This window comes from Amblyomma mixtum, chromosome 10, assembly GCF_055824585.1.
Source record: "Amblyomma mixtum isolate Tamu chromosome 10, ASM5582458v1, whole genome shotgun sequence".
NCBI classification, from domain to species: Eukaryota; Metazoa; Arthropoda; class Arachnida; order Ixodida; family Ixodidae; genus Amblyomma; species Amblyomma mixtum.
This window is the reverse complement of record NC_143021.1, coordinates 148,814,933-148,836,288: the sequence shown is the minus strand read 5'-3', so window position 1 is coordinate 148,836,288 and position 21,356 is coordinate 148,814,933.

The following is a 21,356-nucleotide window of genomic DNA, read 5'->3' as shown; positions in this document are numbered from 1 at the left end:
GGTCAATAAATTTGAAGACAAGCACTGAAGGGAAATAACACCAGCATACTCTGTTTAAGGTGGCCCTAAGAAAAAGATAGAAAAAATTGGAGGCTTATCAAGGTTAAGCCCAGTGGATGCGAAGCATGTCCTTAGCGCTTGGAGGCATCTTGACCGCATACACGCCCGGCGCAAAGACGCTGGCGCGATTGCGGGCACAGAGACTGACGCGACGGCGGGCGCGCGCTGCCTCATCCCTGGCGTGACGTCACATATCACGTGATGCAGCGATGGTGGCGCCGCCGCCGCGTCGCGCGCGACGGCGCGAACCGAAGCGTGGAGGCCTCCGCCGGGCGACGTCCGACGGCGCGATATGAGGCCCCATCTGCAACCGGTGTGACGTCATCACGTGACGTCACATCATGTGATCTCACTTCAAGGTCAATGGTGGCCACCGCCAGGAGGCGACCGACGGCGCGATATGAGGCCCCATCTGCAGCCGGTGTGACGTCATCACGTGACGTCATGTCACGTGACCTACTTGAAGGTCACTTGAAGGTCAATGGTGGCAACCGCCGGGCGTCGCGCGAAGGCCCGAAACCTACGTTAATATGCTTCGCATAAAAGAAAGAAGGGCGCAAGACCGTCCATTATACAATTATGGAGACCGTGATATGAAAATCCAGCATTCATGCTTAAATTTGCGAGCTCTTTTACTTTCCATTGCAAAATCAATTAACATAAGGTGAGCATTACACTGAGCATGATTTGATATTCCACAGTTTCCTTTCCATAACTGGTACGAGGACGCTCCACTACAACTAAGGTTTGCCGCAAAAAGTAAGCCTTATCTCAGCTAAGGTATTGATTATAGAAGTCACTGTAGGTATTGTAGCTATTGTTGAAGTTAACGATTATGGAAGCCAAGGCTTCCATGATTTCTCGTGTCAGCCTGAAAAAGAGCCGAGGCAAGCTGACTGGAGAAATCATGGAAGCCTTGAAAATCCGCGAATCCGGAGAACAATGCATCAGCGCTCCATCAGTGTGCCTATTGAGGAAAAAAGCGAATTTCCTGCACAGAGGTGCAAACAGATAATGGTAAGAACTCTTTAAAGGTGTTTACTATTCCGGTGTATATTATGCGGTGCTCCTAATAGCCCAGTTTTCAGTGCAGCCTCGTCCATGTCTCTGTGTTCCTTCCTACTGTTTGTTTCTGCTCTGGTGCTGGTTTTATGTGATCATGCACCAAACAGCTGAACAATTCATCTTAATACCCAGCTTGGTGTGCTCCCTAAATACTAGTGATTTTGAAGCAGTAAGCAGAGCAGTGTTAATTTTGACAAATACGGTACGTTGTTGCAGGCGTGGTCTGTGTTTTGGCTGATGTGATATCTTGAAAACCTGCACCAAAAGGCATCGGTGTGGATCGTTTGGGTTTTTAAGAACTCAATGACGTCGCGAGTAGGCACATGCAATGCAAATCCCCTCCTGCTTTTGCACAACTCATTATTTCTAAGATAAGTCACAGCACTCTGGGAAATAGATGAGAGGCGTGTCACAAAAAGAGTGCATTCTAAAGTGAGGCAAACGAAGTAGATTGCTGACTGTCACGTGGGCAGAGGAGAAGAGCAAAATTTTCGGGCATTGCGTGGCCGCAGGCGGCGAAGGGCACTAATAACTGCGCAAAGAGAGAAAGGCGTTACACATGTAGTGCAAGTATCTGGGGTGATGATCGTGACAACTGCAACATTCAAGGGGAAGCTGTTTTTCAAGTTGTGTTGAGCAGGCAGATTATTTTGCTTCCGACTTTGTTCGAAACTACTACTTTAACCTCGTTGGGAACTTAATACGCACCAGGAAATCCTAAGATGTGTATGTCAGCCGCTGGTTTATTGCACATGATTTCGTCAAAAGTTTTAAAATAATCGCCGTATTTGAACGCATTTTGGCCGTATTTCATTGTTTTCGCCTGCACGAGCAGGTCACTTTCTGTTCAGCAGCAAGACCACTTTCTAGACACCGCAAACTTGTGGCGTAGCACGATTCACCTCAAATTATTATAAAGTCTCTGTACAAATTGATTACCTTGCATCTCTCCGTCTTCGGAGCGCCAGGTGACTGGCTTGGAAATAGTAGTCTTTATACCCAGGGTTGACAGCTCCAGTTATTGGTCTGGAAATCATATAAGTTCCTGAATGAGTGAAGAAAGATCATTTTCGCTACTAGTGAAAGGCTCTCAAAGAAAAAAAAAAGCACAATTTTTAATCTACTTCCTAAGCCGCTAAGCCGCTCTGGAACAAGATATCCCCGTTTATGCCCATGTAAGTAGAAGGCGGCATGGGAGCTTATAAAAGGGAGATAAGGACAGCAAATGTGCCCACAAACTTTTCAATACAGCAATAATGGCATTTATGAATACATAGGCGGTGCTGCATTGTAGGCAAGAGCAGCTGGCCTCCACGTATTGCCAATATACTCGCGAATTTCTTATAAACTGTGGGGATTCGCGCTGTCTCGAAGGAGGCAGTATGTGCTGATGTGCTGATGATCACTTTGGACACCTGCGAAGCTCCGTCCGCTAACGGAGGCGTGGTGCAGCTTCAAACACTTTCTGCCCCCCCCCCCCCCCCCCCCCTCCCCCCGATAGCACACATATGGTCGCCCTGTGTTGTGCCGCGCTTCGTGGTCTTCTCATCGAGTGGCGGTTCGCGGGGAGCTGAAGAAACGAGTGCGCAACGAGGGCGGAACACATGGCTGCACACACGAATCAAGGTAGGTGAGCGACTGTTTTTCGCTGTCCCTGAAGCCTTTGCCGGCGGGAATTCGCGTACCTTGTCGTACAGGTCTCTAAAATCACAAGCCAAGTGCCTGGACCACCGCCCTTGCTGAAACTGTGAGCGCCCGGCGAAACGCATCACGTGACCACCGCCTCTCACCGGAGTCCGCAGCAGTTCGCACAAGAACTTTTCTGCCGCGCCGGTATGCGCGTGCCAACCCATGTCCGTGCGCGCATCTGTTGCGGCCCACTGTCGGATTGGAATGGAGTCCAGGTGCGCCTTAGCTGAGGGAGTTCAATAGAGTGGTTGTGTTTGTATTATAGTTGTCTGCGCAGTAACTGCGTGCAGTGTGAACGCGCTAATTCTTCTGGAGTGAGAGCGCACGAGTGTGGCAAGACCACACCCTTTTCGGCTCGGTAATCGAACCGCTCAGTGGATCTCTCTCTTCACACGCCAGCAGCACATGTAAGGAGCCTACTCCTTGGCTACGTATTCATTGAGAATAGCTGAAAACTTATGTTTTCCCAGCGTTTAGAACTAGCTCTAAATCATCTGTATCAAACTATGGGCCTATCTCTTTGTGCTCCTCTTGCTGTAGAATATTCGAACATATTGTCGCGTTGTAGTGACGGCAGTCCTGCGGTCAGCAAGAAAGCAACAGGACTTGCAAATGATGTTCTTTATTTGCGTTGACTTGCGCCCGCAAAACAACTGAATCACTCGGCGGCGGCGTAAGACACAACCGTGCTCGTTAGTCGTCGAACTAGGAATGCCCGCCCGCCGCTCGCGGTCAATTTCCGGGGGCCCTGTTGGGGACCGGGGGCCCTGCGGGGGACCGTTTTCCGGGGGCCCTGCGCGAACGAACCTACACTAAAATAATGTCGCGAGTGGAAGAAAAAGACTAGGAGTGTTTGCCGCGCGCCGACGACGACGTTGCTGCTGGTGGACCTCCCTGTTTTTCTGTGCTCCCTGTCTTCACCAGTTCTCGCCGCCGGCCTGTACGTCAAGCCGTGACATTTGGTGCAGGTGCTGGGTAACGCATCTCATGCAGCGCACCCCGCCTCGTAGTTCGAGCCCAGTCCTAAGTCCTGGCCGTCGAGTTTTCTTGGAGGAACCCTCGGCGGAAACTGAGACTCGCGCTAGCCGATGCCAGCAATGCCAAGCGCCGGAATTCGGACTCTTGCCCGAGGGATCGCGGACATCTAGGACAGCCAACGTCACCATGGCGTCCCAGTCACAACAAACCGAGCCCGCAATTGCATCGAGGATCGTCTACGTGCCTCTCACTCCAAGATCTGTCGTGCCGTTCCGTGGCGATGGCCTTGACGATGTTGAAGACTGGGTCCAAAACTATGAAAGAGTAGCGCGACATAACGGGTGGACTCCAGACCAATGCCTGCAAAACCTGTACTTCTCCCTGGAAGCCACAGCGAAGTATTGGTTTGAGAACCATGAGGCTTCGTTAACATCATGGGAGACGTGCAAGAGCGAACTGGTACGCACGTTCGCGAACCAGCACCGGCGACAGCAAGCTGAAGATCTGCTCCACGCTCGCATACAGGGACCTACCGAAAGCGTCAGGAGCTTCGTCGAAGACGTGTTGCGTCTGAGTGCCCGCGCCGACCCGCGGGCTACTGAGGAGAAAAAAGTACGGGCGTTGATGAGGGGTGTCCGGAATGACACCTTTGGAGGCCTCATCCGCAATCCTGCGACCACAGTGGCCGGATTCGTCGCCGAAGCTACCAACATCGAACAATCATTGGCGACAAGAACCAGTCACTTTCAGGGACTGAGCGCCCTTCCTGTCATCTCAAGTCTTGCCTCGTCTGACTTGGGCGAAGTTGGTCTCACCGATGTTCGAGAAATAATTCGCGACGTCATCCGCGAGGAGCTGAAAAAGCTCTTCCCTACTCCTGAGCAGCCCGCCTCTGTCTCCATCGCGTCGGCCGTTCGCGAAGAACTGCGACACGCGCTGGCGCCAGAAGACGTCCCAATTGTAGCTGCAGCCGACCCACCAGCTCTGAGCTACGCCGCCGCAGTTCGTCGTCCTCCTCCCGCCCATCGCCAGGACCAGAGCGCTCCCGATTCCGGCCTTCGACGCCGTGAGTTCCTGCACTCGTCTGATGCACGCCTGGGACCGCCGAGAGGCAGGAAGACCGACATCTGGAGGACTGCGGACCGGCGCCCACTGTATTTTCACTGCGGTGAGCCTGATCACATGTATCGCTCCTGTCCATACCGCGAACTCGGCCTAAGGGGTTTTCACCGGGCCGATCCGTGCCCCCGCTACGGTGAGCAGCCCCGCGACATACAAGACTACCTTCGACGTTCTCCATCACCGGTTACAGCTGCTCCTCGCACCTCTCGGTCACCGCCACCTCGCCGCCCACCATCCCCTTCTCGCGGGTCTCGCCGTGAGAGCCTTTCGCCACTTCGGGAAAACTGAGTACGGCGACGCCTGGAGGTGGCGTTGCCGGAGTCGCACGAAATAAAGAACCTCCGTCTACGTTAGTGTGTCCCAGCTCGACCGATGGTATCCTTGGAAATGCAAACCGTTTTGTAACCTCTAGCAATGTGAACATTCTGATCGACGGGCGCGACGTAACTGCGCTTGTGGACACCGGCGCTGATTACTCGGTCTTCAGCGGCAGTTTCTCTCGGCGTCTTCGCAAGGTTACCACCCAGTGGGACGGACCGCCCATACGTACCGCGGGCGGCCACATCGTAAACCCTGTGAGACGGTGAGACGTGCCCCGCCACTTTCGTGATATTGGAGAATTGCTCTAAAGATGTTATTCTGGGCATGGACTTTCTCCGTGAATATGGCGCCGTAATCGACATAGGGCAGAACAGGTTGACCCTCCGCGCACGTTCTTCATCGCCAGTACCGCCCCGGGCCACAGGCTTTGCGATGAAAGTTGATGCCGACCATGTCCACTTGCCGCCGTTGTCGACAGTTTTCCTGCCGGTCCGAGCCGATACAACAGCATGTGGAGCAGGCGTTCTGGAAGGCAGTGTCCAGATGTTACTTACGCGCGGCATTGGTGTTGCGCGAGGGGTCGCAAATGTTCAACGAGGGCGAGCCAACATCTTCGTGACCAACTTTAGGAACGAGCCGCAGCACCTGACGAAAGGGTCAGTAAATAGCCCAAATGGAAGAGCTTAGCGACGTTCGTGAAGCAGTTGCGCGGCCTAAGGAGGCGGCCCCGCCCGGGTCACGAGACCGTACAACGTTGCCCCTGGATATCGATCCCAAACTTGAGCCTTCCCAAACACGCGAACTGCTCTCCCTTTTGCATCGGTACAACGACTGTTTCGCGACGACATCCCGAGTTCGACAGACGCCAGTCGCCAAGCATCGAATTATTGTCGACACCGCAACGCATCCGATTCGCCAACCTCCGTACCGCGTTTCCTTGAAGGAAAGAGAAACCATCCAGGAGCAAGTGCGCGAAATGATACGCGACGACTTCATCCGGCCATCCAACAGTCCGTGGTCCGCACCTGTAGTGCTGGTGAAGAAAAAAGACGGGACCCTTCGATTTTGCGTTGACTACCGGCGACTCAATAAGGTGACCAAGAAGGACGTGTATCCACTCCCACGCATCGACGACACCCTCGACCGTCTTCGTCATGCCCGCTATTTTTCGTCCATCGACTTGAAGAGTGGATACTGGCAAATTGTAGTGGATGAGCGCGAGCGCGAGAAGACCGCATTTATAACCCCGGATGTCCTCTACGAGTTTAAGGTGATGCCGTTTGGCCTATGTACAGCGCCCGCGACATTTCAACGAGTCATGGATACTGTGCTAGCCGGTCTGAAGTGGCAGACATGTCTCGTGTATCTGGATGACGTTGTCATCTTCTCAAGCACTTTCAGAGACCATCTGGTGCGTCTTGAAGCAGTTCTTCAAGCTCTTCTGAACGCCGGACTTACGCTCAAGCCTTCGAAGTGCCGCTTCGCATACAGTGAACTGAAGTTCCTTGGTCATATCGTCAGCCAAGTGGGTGTGAAGCCAGATCCCGAGAAAACGGCTGCCGTTGCATCCTTCCCTCCACCGTCGGACGAGAAGACCGTCAGAAGCTTTCTCGGTCTTTGCGCATACTTCAGACGTTTCGTTCGAAACTTTGCCCAGATCGCGGCGCACTTTACCGCCTTACGAAGGATAGCGTTGCCTTTGAGTGGAACGAGGAGCAACAATCAGCATTCCGCTGATTAAAACACGCCCTTGCAACATCCCCCATACTAGGCCATTTTGATCAAGACGCCGACACTGAACTCCACACGGACGCCAGCAACAAAGGACTAGGAGCAGTGCTTGTGCAATTCCAGGATGGCGCTGAGAGAGTTATTGCGTATGCCAGCCGAGCTCTTTCGCAGGCGGAGGGCAATTACTCGACAACTGAAAAAGAGTGCCTCGCTGTCATCTGGGCCATCACCAAATTCCGGCCCTATCTGTACGGTCGCCCTTTTCGTGTCGTCACCGACCACCATTCGCTGTGCTGGCTCGCCAATATTAAGGATCCCGCAGGCCGCCTTGCTCGGCGGAGCCTTCGGCTACAGGAGTACGACGTCACCATCACCTACAAGTCCGGCCGCAAACATCATGATGCTGACTGCTTGTCTCGAGCCCCTGTGGAGCCGGCACCGGGAGGCGCAAATGACGAAGAGGACGGCTTTCTTGGGGCATTGGACACGGCAGATATGGCTGCTCGGCAACGCAGTGATCCTGAGATTGGTCAGCTGATGGCGCACTTGGAAGGCCACGAAGCTGCGGTGCCTCGCGTTTTCCAGCGCATGCTGCCGACGTTCAGGATAATGCACTGCGTATTGTACAAGCAGAACTTCGACAGCAGCCCGAGGTCGTGGCTCCTTGTTGTGCCGGAGGACCTGCGCTCCGAGGTCGCCCAAGCTTGCCACGACGATCCTACAGCTGGTCACCTAGGCTACAGCCGGACGCTTTCACGTATTCGAGAACGGTACTACTGGCCGACACTTCCTAAGTACGTGCGTCACTACGTAAGAACTTGTCGAGAGTGCCAAAGGCGCAAAACAACACCCATACGACCAGCTGGTCTTCTCCAACCACTCGAACCACCGCTTGTTCCGTTCCACACCGTCGGAATGGATTTTCTTGGTCCATTTCCGACGTCGCAGTCGGGCAACAGGTACATTATTATAGCGACGGACTACCTAACGCGATACGCGGAGTCCCGAGCACTTCGGTCTGCGACAGCTGTTGAGGCAGCCCAATTTTTTATTGAGTGCATTGTGCTCCGTCACGGTGCTCCTGCCGTTTTGATCACTGACCGGGGTGCCGCGTTTCTGGCCAAGCTCACACAGGAGATCCTCCGTCTCAGCTGCACCAGCCACCGCCGAACTGCTGCGTACCATCCGCAAACGAATGGGCTGACGGAGCGGCTGAACAAGACCATGGCCGACATGATCGCCATGTACGTGGATGTCGCCCATCGCAGTTGGGACTCGGTACTGCCCTACGTTACATTCGCTTATAATACCGCTGTCCAGGAGACGACCGGTATGACCCCTTTCCAGCTGGTCCACGGCAGACAGGTCACCACGATGCTTGACGCTCTTCTACCGCAAGAGCCGCCTGTCGACGTAGACGATGGTGCCCGAATAGTATGCGAGCGCGCGGAAGAAGCTCGGCAACTCACTCGTCTCCGCATCCAACACCAACAGCATGCCGACGCTCGTCGGTACGATCTCCGTCGACGCGACGTACATTTTTACCCTGGAGACAAGGTCTGGGTGTGGACGCCAGTACGCCGTCGAGGTCTCTCCGACAAACTCATAAAGCGGTACTTTGGCCCGTATACAGTTCTTCGCCGCATCGGTGAACTTAACTACGAGGTGCTGCCCGAAGGAACACGACCGTGATCACGTCGTTCACCCCGCCCTGAAATTGTGCACGTAGTGCGGCTTAAGCCGTATTACGCGCAATGATCGTCTGCCCCGAACTCATTTTTCCCACCTCCTTCTACACTGGCCAGCAGGAGTTTATGTGCGCGTGTGCGGTTTTCCGCCCTGTGCCTTTGTTTTCGTGTTAGCATCGGGACGATGCTTCTTTATAGGGGGAGGTAGTGTCGCGAGTGGAAGAAAAAGACGAGGAGTGTTTTGCCGCGCGCCGACGACGACGTTGCTGCTGGTGGACCTCCCTGTTTTTCTGTGCTCCCTGTCTTCACCAGTTCTCGCCGCCGGCCTGTACGTCAAACCGTGACAATAGTACGTTGCATTACCCCCCTCCCAAAAAAGCTCGCCTCGATGCTTCAGAAATGAAAATGAACACGGAGAATGCAAAGTTCGAGTCTTTTAGCGCTCAAAATATAGTTTAAGGCGTACGACGTGTACGACTTCCGGGCGTGTGCGTCGTCACTGAGATGGTGTCGTGCCGTCGGGGATGGCATCATAGTCGAGATCACCGATGCGACAGAGAACCCTGTACGGGCCAGAGTGGCGTCGCAGCAAAATTTCACTCAATCCTACTATCAGTTCTCGGAAACCATGACATTCCTGTTACCCCCTTTGCCCCCACCTTTTGGCTTTCTCTGAACTCGAGCCATTCCCCCCGCCCCCTCCCCCTGACTTGTCCTTCCTTGGAAATGCCCCCCCCCCCCCCTCCCCGCTTTCTTTCACCTTAAAGTGCCAGCCTATTTTGTTTGCCTTGTTCTCATTTCCCTGTACCACGCTGACAAATCCTCTTATCTGAGTTTTTCAGGTCCACCCAGCGCCAACCCCCTGTCGCAGCCCCTTCAAAGCCTTTGTTCATTACACACCCCCAGGATATAAGTTTTTCCACTATTGCAGCTTAACGAATCAAGATTCACCTCCCTCCCCTTCCTGACACGCATCTCCTCTCACACCACTTTCCTTCCCCCCCCCCCCCCCCCCCCCCCGGGGCCTTCCTCCTCGGAGCGAAGACCCTATTTAATCCCTGCCAATGATGAACGCTTTGCCCAGACGAAGACGAGTCTCCTTGTCGAAACGTTGGCTCAAGCAACCTGAGGTTTTCCCCTCCCTTGTTCATTTTGTGATCGCCAAGGACCATCTACCACACCCTCTCTCTGCTAATTATTCCCACTAGTATTTCAAATATGGCAAGCTCTAGCGATTAGGCGAAGAAAACAACTGTTCTGGAGCGCCTAAAGCCGACGCGTGAAAAACGCATTCTGGCCTCCAAAAAAGTTACTTAGGCATCACCAGGGGCACCATAAACCGTTAGCAGGAACTGCTAATGTCATCACTTTAACGTTTGTAGGGATTTCAAGCTACTAGAGGCATGATTCCGACTTCCCCATTTAAGCGCGTGCAAGGCATGCAAATCCAATACCTTCTCCTCGATGCTGGTATTTTGCATTGACACACTCACAGTCCATTTCGTCGTAAAAGCTTTTGCTCGCATCATGCTGGGCTCCTTTGTTCATAGATACCGTGCGTCTCGCCCCACTACCCTTGCATCACCAGTTAAACAGTGCATTTCCAGGTATAGCTTTGTACTCGTGTAAGAGCCGCTCGTTTTCTGGGGATGGTTTAGGCCTTGTGGGGCAGTGGCAGAGGTTGTGGCTCTGAAGTGAGCGTGTGTACAGTGCGCTAGCAGGAGAACACAACAAAACTTCCTCATTAGTCGAACTTTTCGAAAGAAGCGAGGGAACCAAACCTGAGGCAAGTTATAGAAAAGAAAATCTGATGCACTGCACCCCCCCCCCCCCTCCAATCGCATGTAGTATACACCTTGCCTTTAATTAGTGAAGATATAGACACCAGGTATCGGATTTGAAATTGGGTTTAAATGGTATTCATAGTTTAAAGACGCCGCTTAGGATTTTGTTAAATGTGTTACAATCTTAATTTTTCGAGCAAATTCTGTAGGAGGATTTTTACCCGTATCTTGCAGTTCGGCCGTCGTTCTGTCCATTCGTTTCAGTCTTGTCTTCCGACTTTCAGTACGATAAGCTAAGTGCAGTGCCCACAAGTCTCAAACCGGGAAGCTTCATGCCGTGTCTTGATTTTCCGTATTTTTATTTAGTTAGCGACGCAGCCACACTTAGTTATGGCGCCAGTCACTGGCCGGGCTGACCTGATGTCGAAAACTTGGTCGTCACTACAGGATCACTTTCGTAGTATGTTTTGTGCGACGATATCAAGAAAGCGTTTAGATAATTGATACCTTCGATGTGTGACGAATAAGGCGGTAGAAATATATGCCCTATCTTCGTGTCGCCATATCTTCCGTGACATATTTTGGTGTAGGCGCTGGGTACAGATCCCTGTATGTTTCTCATACTTCTCGGGATACGTTGGTCTCCAGTCCTTCGCTAGTGGACACCCCTGTGCACCGTGCAAGAAGGAGAAACCAAGGCCTACCTCCTGAACACGGGCCATTGGAGTCTGCCAGGGCACCCACCCATCGACCTGTCATGCCAGCTCCAGCCTGCTATACCCAGCACCTCCACCAAAATATGTCACGGAAGATAGGGCGACACGTCGCTAACCAGCAGAACACGGCAGCTGCCAGCCCGAGGCACTTCAACGTCTTCCTCGTCAAGCGCCACCCGAGAACACCAGGTGGCATTATAGACCCGTTACACGCTGGTAAATTATCCTTACAGGCTCAAAGGAAAGAGCAGGTCACCTCACAATGATCACTCGTCGCTCTTTGCTAAGTACACATGTTACATTTTTAGCCTTGCTTATCTCGAGGATAAAGCGTGGAGAAGGACGACCGACAGAACAAGTCTTTTCAAAACCAAGTTATTTTAATACAACATACTAAGCATGAGCAATAAATGAACAAAGGAAGATCCGCAGAGCCAAAATAGACATGAATCAAAAACGTCTTGCAGTTCTCACACTGTTCACTCTTCGTATGTTTAAAATTGCGTGTTTTGATTAAAATACTTACTGGTAACAAAACACTTTTATCACATTATTCCTGTTGTGAACGCCTTGGTTCTCGCTTTTTCTCAATATGAAAAATATACAACTCGACCAACCATCATCTTGCTGCTTGATCGTCATGTCAGACGATGGGATGGACCGAGTTTTTTTACCGTCTTCAAAAAGTGTTACAAGCTCTTTTAAAGGTCACCACTTGTCGTTTACTAGAATAAATTCTTTTTTGTTGGCATTTGAGCTCGTCTTTACGGTTTATCTTGCACGTCAGGCACATCCTACCTCTCCGTTGCGAAAAAAAATTTCCAGCGTTCAAGAGCTTTGTACAAATTCAGTGCCAACCGATAGTTTAGCCCCGCCTCCGTATAATACTGCTGCTGAACGATGCTCTTAAGATGGCCCCCATAAATACCAATAGTGATATCACGTTTCGCCCCTGTGTTGAGACCGACAGCCAAGGCTTCGCTGGTGCTGCTACCATAAACACTGAGGCCGACACCTTTTCCTCATCACAACGACGTGTCCTCGTCTCTCGTGACTTGTCGCTGTTGATGCATTCGTTGGGTCTCACAACAGTTGTTAGAGTTCCAACAGTTATTCCGTAGTTGGTTTATCAGACGCCCGTCACGCAACAGCGGATCATTGCCTATGACGACACTCGTTCTGAAAGATAGCAGCAGCGTTATGGAGGTTTTGCCAAAGAAGAAAAGCGATCCAAGCGCAGGTTCAGGAAATGCTTGACAATGGTGTTTATAAGGTATCGATGATGCACGCGGGGCCATTTAGACCGGTAATCCTTTCTCAGCACGTCGTCGCTGCCGCCTTCACTCGACCCCCCCCCCCCCTCATCCCCACCCCCCCCCCCCCCCGGCGGGGTGAACTCAAAGAGAAGCGTCTCCTTTCTCGGAACGATGCGGCCGCGCGCCAAGGCGCCAGGACGTACGGGTGTCCCGCGCCCGCAGGGCCGATTCGGGACGACTATGCAAAAGAGTGGCGAGAGCTATGGGGCTGACAGAGCCGCCGCATGCCGACCGCACCCCTCTTCCTAACGGACACCACATGCGACACTTAATCGCGGCGAACTCCTGCTTCGAAAGGTCTCCAGACCTTCTGAAGATTAGCACTGCCGGATGGAATGACGTCAGGGCACTGTTGACGAAGGGGCAACAAAAATGAAGAATAGCCGGTGAAAGCGCGGCTAGCTGAGGACAGCTAACAAATGAGTTGAGTGACGCGACTGGCCGATGTCGGTGAGGAGCGGACTAAACAGCCTTAGGAAAGCTAAGTCACCTGGGTACGCGGGTCCGAGCTTGCAGTAGCTTACAGCGGTAACTGCTGATTTAAGAGCAATAATCTCCAATTCCGAGACGACGCAAAGGTCGAGAGTCATCGGGGAAACCGTTTCCACATGCTGACGTGACTGTGTGTTTGTGTTTATTTTTGTTTTGCGAAGGAGAGAATGTTTTTTCTTATGGTAGCTGGAGGGCTGCCACGCTCTTGATAAACCATTAATCTTAAGTGTACCATTTTTGGATGCTACCAAATGTGGGCCGGGCCTTTAGGCCTTTAAAACCGGGCCACGGAGACGGCAAAACGGTTCTCTTTAATGTCAGATGTAATGCATCTTCGGTTATGCCGAGTAGATGCCTCCCCTAATGTTAGCCAGTTCCACCTTTTTGTTATTTTTCTTTTTGCCGCTTAATATATCTGTCTTGCCTAAACTTGTATGTGATGTAAATATCTATATATAAAACTTTAGGTACTCCCTTTACCCCTGCATCTCACCTCATCGCAAGACCGTCTTTGACGGGGCAACTCTGGTGCGAAGATGCCCATCAGGCTTCCAGGTTCAGTCTTCAGTCTTCCAGGCAGCATTACTGGCGCAGAAGGCAAGGATCCGGCAGCCATCGCAAGACGGCGAAAGAAGAAGACTGAAGGGAGGGAAAAATACGACGACCACTAAATATTTCAGCCTTCGAGAAGACCTGCAGAGCGTGCGGCAAGGGCCACGGCTGCGGACCAGCGACGCAAGGCAGCCGGTCAGAAAAGAGAGCAGCGACTGTAACACCACCGGGCACAAGCGAGACGACAGCAACGGGCGCGACGCCATTGGCATCGAAGGGTGAGTCCCTTCATGCTTAGTACTGGCGTGAGCATTGCTGTGCAGTTAAGCTTGTGTGGGTTGCATGGATACGCACTTTGCCCATTGAAACCCCAATAAGCCAGAAAGCAAGCGCGATGGGCGACACAGATGACACTGTGGTTGTCGAAAACGGGGCAAGTGAGGCGGAGGCGCCGGAGGTGCCACAAGTCGAGGAAAGAAATGGAAAAGTGCAGGACGAACTGCTGGTGTTACAGGAGAGGTGTCGGCTGGCAAAGCTGGAACTTGAGCTTGCTCAGCCGAGACATCGAGGAAGCGCTAGAGAGTACTCCAAGGTCGTAGAGAGGCAAGCTAACCACAGCGAGCTATGGCATTACTCAAAAATTCCAGGGGCACTTTGGCTGTCTAAAGTGCGTAGAGGCGAAAGCGTTTTCCGCACCACTTTGACTGCTTCTGTGGCACTGGTGGCGTCACATGTAATTGAGTACTAATTACTAAGTGACGACAAATCACTAATTAATGGTTAATTACTGATTTGTGCCTGAATACTAACTAACTGCTAATTAATGATGCTTAAGCTTCGCCTTTAGGAGTGGAACGCGACAGCGTGTTGTAGCGCTGCCAGGGAGGCCACGGAACGCCACCACCCGTTCGGCTCGATGCCTTGCCCTTTGAACGCTTTTTGAGGAAAGGAAATGGCGCAGTGATTCTCCGTCATCTCGGTGGACACCTGAACCGCACCGTAGAGGAAGGGAGGAAGTGGGAGTGGAAGAAGAAAGACAAAGGTCGCCCGTAATGAAGAAATTGAAAATTGTATTTGAGGAAAGGAAATTACGCAGTAACTGTCGCACACATCTCGGTGAAAACCCGTCAAAATTCAGGGGGGCACTTTTTTGACCTAAAGTGCGGTCACTGATGTGTGGTTAAGATGTTAAGCTTCGCCTCTAAGACTGGAACGCGACAGCGTGTTGCTACGCTGCTAGGGAGTCCATAGAACGCCATCGCCCATTCGGTTCTATGCCTCGCTCGTCGGTAAATTGGTTTTTGAGGAAAGGAAATGTATCTGTCTCTCATATCTCGGTGGACACCTAAACCTCGCCGGAAGGGAAGGGAGGAGGATGGGAGTGAGCGAAGACACCGTATTCACTAGACGCACCTTTGTTCTTCCCAAACCATCGAGCTGGCATGGCGGAGTGGATAGCATGCTCGTATCACACTCCGAAGACCAGGGTTCGATTCCCGAGCTCGACCAATTTCTTACTCGGATTTATTTATTGATATGGCCTGACTAGAAAAGTTAATTAGGCTTATTGAGTAATTAAGCAATTAACTAAGCTCAGTCCCACTTAACTGGAGCATCACTATACGATCCCTTCTATTGGTTGCCTGGGTACTAGCCAAAGTACAATTGGCCCCGTTTGAAATTCGCGCACTGTGGCATCACGACCGTTTCGACCAACTGAAAAGCGTGACATTTCTGTCGACAACTGCTGCTTACAACGATGAGACATTAAAGGCTTTCGCCTTAAAATTGCTGCGGGAATACTTCCAAAATTTCCAAGTGACGCAGAAGTGTCAGTTTGCTTTGAGGCGGCTGAGAACGCACTAAATGCATATAAAGTGCCGAAAGAACCGTGGGGCCAAATTGTTTTCCTGATGGTTGCAGACAAAGTGCCATTTCTGTCTACCCATTTAGCGCCATCTCAGCACAGGGAATACGAAGCTGTAAAGAAGTTGGTACTGGAGGAGCTGAAACTCTGCGCGGGAGAGTACATCAGTATGTTTCAAGGCGCGAGGAAGCGGAGCACCGAACGATGGAGAGTGTATACGAGGCGTCTCCAGAGCTACTTGCGCTTCTGTTTAGACCAGCGCAGCCTCAGCACCTTTGAACAGTCGCGGGAGCTGTTAGTGGCGGACCACCTAAAGAATAACCTCCCAGATGCAGCACTAAAGTACGTTACGCTCCAAGAACGAAACGGGTTGCGGAAAGCCACCGAACTGCCCGCACTACTACACACCTTCGAGGACGCGGAGGGGAAAAATAGTGCTGATAAGATCATGCTGATGGGCCCACTACAGGGCAAAGGCCTCTCCCATGTCTCTCCAATTAACCCTTTCCTTCGCCATGCGCGGGCACCATATTCGTGCAAATTTCATAAGACACGATCTCGCCTATGCTATTCACTGCCTGTTTACAGCAGGTATTCCGGGGCCTAAAAAGGGAACAGTTGGGGATAAGAGTTAATAGAGAATACCTAAGTAATTTGTGATTCGCTGATGACATTGCCTTGCTAAGTCACTCAGGACATGAACTGCAAAGCATGATCAATGAATTAGACAGGAAGAGCAGAACGGTGGGGCTAAAAATTAACATGCAGAAAACCAAAGTAATGTTCAACAGCTTAGCAAGGGAACAGCAGTTCGCAGTTGCTAGCCAGGGGCTGGAAGCAGTAAGAAAATATGTCTATTTAGGTCAGGTAGTGAGAGCTGATCCAGATCATGAGAGTGAAGTAACTAGAAGAATAATAATGGGGTGGAGCGCATATGGAAGGTTATCTCAGATCATGAATGGCAGTTTACAAATATCCCTCAAGAGAAAAGTATACAACAGGTTTTTTTTACCGGTGCTCACCTATGGGGCAGAAACATGGAGGCTAACAAAGAGGGCTCAGCGTAAGTTAAGGACAACGCAGCGAGCATTGGAAAGAAAAATGATCGGTGTAACGTGAATAGATCGGAAGCGGGCGGAGTGGGTGGGAGAACAAACGCGCGTTAATGATATCCTAGTTGAAATCAAGAGGAAGAAGTGGGCTTGGGCAGGGCATGTAATGCGAAGGCAAGATAACCGTGGGTCCTTAAGGGTAACGGAGTGGATTCCAAGAGAAGGCAAGCGTAGCAGGGGCGGCAGAAAATTAGGTGGTCGGATGAGATTAAGAAATTTGCTGATAAGATGGTAGAGCAGAAAAGAACGGACGTTCAAAGTGCAGCTGCTAGAAAGCCGGCTGAGAAGCCGCTTAGATATGCTACAGGCAGACCACAGGCACCACGGGCAAGGTCACAGCCTAGAGATTGTTTCTCGTGTAGAGAAACGGGGCACCAAAAAGCGAACTGTCCGCACGCGAAAAGAAAGGATGCAGCAAACGCGCCTAACAATAAGAGTAACGGCCTCTCGGCAAGCGTCGCAAGAGGATGACTCAGCAGCACAACACCACGGCGAGCTAGTAATGCTCATTTGTGGAGATGGGGAGATTGAGGCCATTCTAGACACCGGAGCTGACGTTAAGGTAGTTCGGGAGAGTGTAGTGCCTCCGGAACTGGTCAAGCCGCCCGGAACAATCAATCTGGTCTCCGCATTTGGGGAAAAGGTGCAGGCAATGTAGCAATCGGACACCTTGCGGTAAAGCGAAATTCGGGCAGCGTCGCCGGCATCCGCGAGGCCGTGTCGGTCATGAGAACTTTACCATACAAGTGGTGTTCCAGACGAATTGTTTCCTCCCAGAGGAAGGCTGGGAGCCCCTCAAACAGGAGGCGGAGATCAGAGGGATCGTTGCCGACAGAGAGGAGCAGGGCGATAACTACACGCCGCTAGAGAAAGAGTATCGGGAGCATCCGCCGTGGTGGTAGATGGGAAGAAAGAGGCCGCTGTCGCCCAGGTGGCAATGCAAAGCGAGGGTGACAATATCACGAGATCGGACGGCAGCGACAAGGACGCTCCCGCGTTGGGAGCACAAGCGCACCGGAAACATTCCAGCAGAGCCAGCGGAGTGACGCGACCTTACTGGGAGCGTGGAGGGACGCCAGAGCTAGAAATAAAGTCATCAGAGCAGTAGATTGGTTCCTTTATTCCTGGGGTTCCTGGGGCGACGGTGATGCAATTGGTGTTCCCAGAATGCCGCCCCGGAGAAGTACTACAAATGGCACACGAATCAAATTGTGGAGGACATCTGGTGATCAGGAAAACGAAATCAACAATTAAAGCCACATTTTATTGGCCAAGCATAGAAGACGAGGTCAGGCGGCATTGTACCAGCTGTCATAATTGCCAAATGAGATCATATCTGCGTCGAGCAGACAGCGTGTCCATAGAACCGTTGGTGAGGCCACGATATTTATTTCTGCGGGTAAACGTCAGCGTCTTCGGGACGCTATAACCAGCCTCGGGTAGGGGACCCAGTTACGCACTATGTGTCATTGACCTGTGCACGCGCTGGCCAGAGGTTGTGTGTTTTCGTTCACTCAGTGCTAAAGCCACCTGTGACGTTCTTCTCGCGGTGTTCAGTAGGAGAAGCATCACCGAGGATATATCGTCAGACTGCGGAACGAATTTCCCCACGAAACTGACCCAGGAGTTTTTAGAGAAGCTGGGGTGCTCCCCTTGGTTTTCCACACCGGGTCACCGGGAGAGTAATGGGGCTGTAGAACGCTGGAATAAGACGTTCAAAAACATGCTGTATCACGTTATCCAGAAAGAGGGCACGAACGGCGACAAGTTTGTACCCCTTTTGCTGTGGGCATACAAAAGGTACCTCATGATGGGACTGGGGTGGCGCTTTTCGAGATTCTTTATGGAAATAAACCGAACGGCCCGCTCATATTACCAAAGAACGCATGGACAGGAGAGCGTGAGTCTCCAGTATGGTTGGGGCTCTCCCGGCTCAGTACATGCTAGACCTGAAAGGCCGTCTTGAACGAGAGGCTGAATTCGCAAACAGAAAGCTTGAGGCAGCGAAATGCGTACGCCACGCAATTCAAAGGCGAGCGACCGCGGAAGACTTCGCAAAAGGGGAGGCGGTTTTAATATTCAACGAACAGCGCCCAGGCAAGATGTTACCAAAGTGGAAAGGGCCAGGCAGCGTCGTTGAAAAGCACCGAGAGCGCTCTTATTTCGTGGAAATGCCGGATGGCGGTGCATACAAGCAGGATGCGTCCCTATATGAGCCCAGTATTGATTGCGGGCGCAATGTTCGAGGAAGACAGTGCGTTCGTTATGTGGAGTGCGCACTCCGGCAGTCAGCCGCACGGTCTGCGGATGCATGTCTACCTCGAGACGCGGTTGCTCATTTGTCACTAAATGAGGGAGAAGGAATTCTGAAAGTCTTCACGGAATACGAGGAGCTTTTCAGTGACCGGCCGGGGGTGGCATCGGTAAAAGAACACGAAATTGTGCTTCAGGAGGGGTTCACGCCTAAGGGCTGCCATCGCTACCGCGTACCTGCGAGCCTAACAGCCCAGGTGGGAAAACATGTGGATGAGCTTCTCGAGTTGAGTTTAATCTTTCCTTGCGAAAGGCCTTATGCGCACCTCCTTGTTGGCGTGCCAAAGGAGGACGGCAGTATCACAATGTGCGTAGATTTCCGCAGGCTGAACGCCGGGACTGAAGCTGTCGCCTTCCCGAGGGCACTACAACAGGAGATGATTATGAAAGTAAGGAGAGCGAAATATGTAACAGGGAGGAAAGCTGAGCTAGTTGGTGAGCGAAATATGTAAACGAAATAACGAAATATGTGACCCTCCTGGTCCTTGGGAGGGGGTATTGGCAGGTGCCGCTAGCTCCATCAGCCCAGCATCTTACGCTTTCGCGTGTCACTGGGGAGAGTTTGCGTGGAAAGTCATGCTGTTTGGGCTCAAAAACGCCGCACAGATATTCCAGAGGGTTATGAAGAGGCTCTGGTTCCCGCACTCTCAGCTTTGCTGCGCATACCTAGATGATATCGCAGCGTTTAATGACACGCTCGAAGAGCATGTGCGCCATCTTAGATGGGTGTTTAAGACACTTGAACAGGTAAGGTTCAGGTAAAGCTGGAGAAGTGCCAAATAGCACGAAAGCCGTTTCGCTACCTAGGGCACGTTGTTGGTTCGGGACGGCACGCACTTGACCGAGAGAAACGTGCAGAGATAAGGGCGTTGAAAGCACCTGCAACGCAACGGGAACTCCGAAGTGTTCTCGGACGATGCGGAGGTTGCCGCAGCTACGTACCGAACTATGCTGAGGTTTCGAGGCCACTGACAGAGCTCACCGGGAAGAGGATTCCGAATAAGATACCATGGTCGCAAAAAGCTTAAGGTGCATTTCAACAGCTCAAAACGGCGCTCTGCGAAGCCGTAGCCTTAGCTACTCCGGTCCCGAAAGGACGATACTGGTTGTACACGGACGCGCTAGCCTTTGCCGAGGGAGCCTGCCTTTTACAGCGAGCCGAGGATGGCTCGGAACGGCCGATTGCGTTTGCGAGCCACACGTTTTCCCCATCGCAGACACGTCGGTCAACCATCAAAAGGGAGGCATTGGCGGTGATTTGGGGACTCAATAAGTTCGATCACTGGCTCTTCGGCGCACCTGTCACTACCTGCTGCGACGCACGGGCTGTAGTCTCGGTGAAGGTTAGGAAATGTTCTTTATTCACAGAATTTGACCGGAAAGAAAAGGGGTCCCCAGGCCCTTGGAAGGTAGAGACTGGCTCCCCGAGCAGCTGCTCTCTTCCGCTGCTGGAGGAAGACTCCCCTGCGTTGACTGCCGCTCCCTTGAACGCCGTGCCCACGTGACCACGATGCGCGTTCTCGGACAGAAGCGTTCCAGGGCGCTGACGGTCGCGCTCTCGAACACCGTGTTAACGCCAACAAGTCGCGCGTTCTCGGAAGGAAGCGTTCTTGGGCATCGACGGTCGCGTTTTCGAATGCCGAACATAAGCCCCGCGTCCGCGACGAGGCCGGTACCCTGCAACGCGAGTATAGGTCTGAACGCTCGCGGCACAAACAGTTTCCGAAGCGGGCGGGCCCTCAGGCCAGCAGTGTCTTGCAACGCAACAGACCACAATCCTCTTGCGTACCTTACGCTTAGCACAGCACACGGCGCGAAGTTGACACGCTGGGCGCTTGTGGTCCAGCGGCATAATGTGATTGTGCAACCCCGAAAGGGTAGCGAACACGCCAACGCTGACACCTTGTCACGAGTAACTAATGATTGCTGGAATCTGGACCGCGGTGCTCCGCTGACAGGAAGCGGGATGGTGCTCCCCTTGCCACTTCCACATGACCACCACGCGATTGAACTGTGTGTGTGTCGTAATGAATGCGTGCACTCGGAGGTGGTGAACTGGGTGCAGCTTATCAACTTGGAAGCCGTGTTACGGCGTACAGCAGGCATGCCAATATGTATTTGAGTGTGCGTGGCGTTTTTTTCCCTGGGTGTTCCTATTGGCACTCCCGGCTACAGTCTTGTGGCCTCTCTGCTTATGGAATTAAGTGCTGCACAACGGTTTCTCCCCCGTAGGGAGTTTACACGCCCACACCGATCCCTTTTAGCTATAGTTCTAAAAGTACCACTTGGGCCTTTTGGGAAATTTTGGGAAGGGCGTGTGAGCTATCCGTGTGCGCGCGGAGTCATTGGAACCGGTAATCCTTTCCCAGCACCCCGGGTAGCACATGACAGCGGGCCAATATTAGAATACCGCTAGCATTGCGTGGCCATAAGTAGGCCCACAGTTCCCAATGAGTTTCTGAGATTGGCTGAACCACTCACTACCGCATCAAATGATGGCTCTGGTTGTCCATCGCTTCCCCTGTACTGGCTTAGCCATCAAAAAATCTT